The sequence below is a fragment of the Drosophila ananassae genome, chromosome 3L (genome assembly GCF_017639315.1).
Source record: "Drosophila ananassae strain 14024-0371.13 chromosome 3L, ASM1763931v2, whole genome shotgun sequence".
Lineage (NCBI taxonomy): Eukaryota > Metazoa > Arthropoda > Insecta > Diptera > Drosophilidae > Drosophila > Drosophila ananassae.
The window spans coordinates 20,410,154-20,413,865 of NC_057929.1; the positions used below are offsets into that span (position 1 = coordinate 20,410,154).

Consider the following 3,712-nt stretch of genomic DNA (forward strand, 5'->3'; position numbering starts at 1 on the left):
ACTCTTTGGTAGGCCTCCACCTGTGGGGTCTCTACGCGCATGTTTTGTAACTGCACGTTAACGGAATTGATTTGAGCTTCAAATTCAGCTCGGAGCCTAGCTTCCTGTTGCGCTAAGGCGCCCTGGATAATACTTTGCAATTCGTTCGCGTTCATTATTTTTTCTTTCTCTACGATTTGAGCCTGCCCCGGTCTAAAACCCCGGATCTCTTCTTCTTCACTATCACTCACGACTTCTTTTTTAATTTCTCTATACGGACCTGGAAAGTTCATTAAAAACTTGAACTTATGCCACCTAATTTATACGAGGTTCAATACATATGGCCGAATATTCTGCCCGGCTAGCTCAGTCGGTAGAGCATGAGACTCTTAATCTCAGGGTCGTGGGTTCGAGCCCCACGTTGGGCGCCACTTATCTAGTTGAACGTTTCTCGATGGTAAGGCTGCCCCAGATCCGCCGGTGATGAGGTGGCACCAGTAGGGTGCTTGATGAGTAGTAGCGGTTGGCACGAATTGGCGGCAGGGCTGCTGGTCCCAGGTGCCCACTGATGGGGTGCCACCGATATGGTGGTTGATGACGTGTAAAATAAGGTTTATGTTGAGAGGGTGACTGCCCCCCTATACCCCTGGCCTTAAGCTCAGTGGGCGAATGCAAATAATAAAACGGCGATGGCCGGAGTTAAGTTTATGGAGCTAAGTGCTCTTTATTCCAATGATTATAAAACAGAACTGAGGAACTTAGCAGTAGGGTGCCTAGTCGGCAGGCCGACCGCGTGACAGTGGGAAATGCTGACGATCGCAAGATACCGGAAACCAGTGGGATCCAGGCACGGCCCCCAAAGGCGGGTATGCTGAGTCGACATTATAAAGACTAGGGTGATCCAAGAATCACCCAAGATTTCTACCGACTGTTTGTTACCCCTCAGAAGTGTTAACTTGCACTTGAAATGTGTTTTGGGCATTTGGCACGCCGTTGCTGAGTACATTGTTATGTACAAAGTGTTGCCGCTCAATATATATGTTATATTGTGTAATAAGAACTCATGTGTGCATACACCACACTTGGCTATACCCGACGAAGTCGACTGGAACAGACGAAGTAGTGAACAAACTAGAGAAACTGGCAGCCATTTTTGGTAATCGTCGTAGAATCGTCGATAGAGGAACAGCGTTTACATCTAGAACGTTTCAGGAATATACTGTAGCCGCAAAGAAATTCAATTGCTTCACATTGTACCACCGTCTAGCGAATTGGTATCTCCATGTAGATAGAGTTCAGCAAATAATAAATAACTCGCCACCTCGAACGAAAAGATTTAGCCCATTTCAAATATTGACAGGATTAACGATGAGGAAGAAAAACGACCAGCTAAGAAAACTTTTTGAGGAGATGCAAATTGAAGAGTTAAACGGTAACCAGGAAGAGATTCGCCAGCAGGCGCAAGAAAATATTGAGAAGGTACGGCAAGAAAACAGAAAATATTTCAATGAGAAAAAGAAAGGAAGGGTCATGATATCTTACTCCTACTCTTCTCTTAAACTATCTCGGATCTATTCCCGCGATCCCGTACGTTATGTGGCAGCAACCCTCGGTCGGTTGAATGGGAGGTGGGCTGTACGTATGAGCTACGAGAAGTTGGGTCGGGTGAAAGGAAAAAAAAGGGAGCAATCGATTGCCCATCAAATGACCACAAATGACCATCAATATTTTGAAATGAACACCTCCCGTTTGGAAAATATTCAAAAATGAAAATTTCCGAAAATTTTAAAATGTAACTTTTTGATGTCTTTTTTTAAACGAAATAACTCAAAATGACCACCAATGGTCATCTTTTAGAATTTTGAAAAAACTTTTAGTTTTTGAAAAATTTAAGTGTTCAGTTTAGCTAATTTTTTCACAGGTAAAACAAAATTTCAAAAAAAAAACTCCTGAAATCATTCTCCAATAGGGTGATAAACAATGACCATCAATATTTTCAAATGACCCTTAGACCGTCAAATGACCGTTTATAAATTATTTAAAATTAAACATAGTTAAAAATTTTCAAAAATTTCAAAATCGACGTTTTGAATTTTTTTTTCAATATCGAAATAAACGCAATTGACCACAAATGGTCATCTTTTAGAATTTTGAAAAAACTTTTAGTTTTTACAATATTTAAGTTTTTAGTTTTGGTAATTTTTTGGCCAGGTAAAAAAAATTCAAATAAAAAACTACTAAATTCGTTTTCCATTAGTGTGATAAACAATGACCATCTTTTAAAATTTTAAAATAACATTTACTTTTCTCATAGTCTTAAAAATAAAGAAATTAATAATCCAAAAGATGACCACCATGGCCCATAGCCTAAACAATATAAATTAAAAAAAAATTGATTTCCATCATTGCCCATCCCTTAAAACTTAAAAAATTAACAAAAAACTCTATGCCCATCATGGCCCACATCTTAAAACTTACAAATTTTACAAAAAAAAACAAGAAAGGAAAGCTAACTTCGGGCGGAGCCGAAGTTTATATAAGTTAACACTTCTGAGGGGTAACAAACAGTCGGTAGAAATCTTGGGTGATTCTTGGATCACCCTAGTCTTTATAATGTCGACTCAGCATACCCGCCTTTGGGGGCCGTGCCTGGATCCCACTGGTTTCCGGTATCTTGCGATCGTCAGCATTTCCCACTGTCACGCGGTCGGCCTGCCGACTAGGCACCCTACTGCTAAGTTCCTCAGTTCTGTTTTATAATCATTGGAATAAAGAGCACTTAGCTCCATAAACTTAACTCCGGCCATCGCCGTTTTATTATTTGCATTCGCCCACTGAGCTTAAGGCCAGGGGTATAGGGGGGCAGTCACCCTCTCAACATAAACCTTATTTTACCCTTCATCAACCACCATATCGGTGGCACCCCATCAGTGGGCACCTGGGACCAGCAGCCCTGCCGCCAATTCGTGCCAACCGCTACTACTCATCAAGCACCCTACTGGTGCCACCTCATCACCGGCGGATCTGGAGCAGCCTTACCATCGAGAAACGTTCAACTAGATAACTGGCGCCCAACGTGGGGCAAACTAGCGACCCAAAAATTTTCAAACATGTAAGTGGGCTAATTAATTAATACGGCTTCAAAAAACATATACCATATACAATAAAAGTACACCTTATAATTGGCAAAAACAAATATAACTTGCACACGTAAAAAAAAAAAAAAAAAACAATTATTATACATATATAATAATAAAGCTGCATTTGTGAACTGCAGCTCATATAAGATTTTTTATTTCTTTTTGGTGAAAATATATTTTAATAAATTAAATATATTAAATATATATATATATATAATAAAACAATTATTATACGTATATAATAATAAAGCTGCATTTGTGAACTGCAGCTCATATAAGATTTTTTATTTCTTTTTGGTGAAAATATATTTTAATAAATTGAATAAATATAAAATATATTAAAGTCTTATGCCAGCCGGACAGAATATTCGGCCATATGTATTGAACCTCGTATAAATTAGGTGGCATAAGTTCAAGTTTTTAATGAACTTTCCAGGTCCGTATAGAGAAATTAAAAAAGAAGTCGTGAGTGATAGTGAAGAAGAAGAGATCCGGGGTTTTAGACCGGGGCAGGCTCAAATCGTAGAGAAAGAAAAAATAATGAACGCGAACGAATTGCAAAGTATTATCCAGGGCGCCTTAGCGCAACAGGA

The 3,712-nt window shown here is 39.2% G+C and overlaps 1 non-coding gene across 1 annotated transcript; it reads left to right on the forward strand.

The window, feature by feature from the left end:
- Positions 1-334: 334 nt before the first annotated feature.
- On the forward strand, positions 335-407 carry Trnak-cuu. Its single transcript has one exon. It is a non-coding gene; the product is annotated as a tRNA-Lys (tRNA).
- The last annotated feature ends 3,305 nt before the right edge of the window (positions 408-3,712 follow it).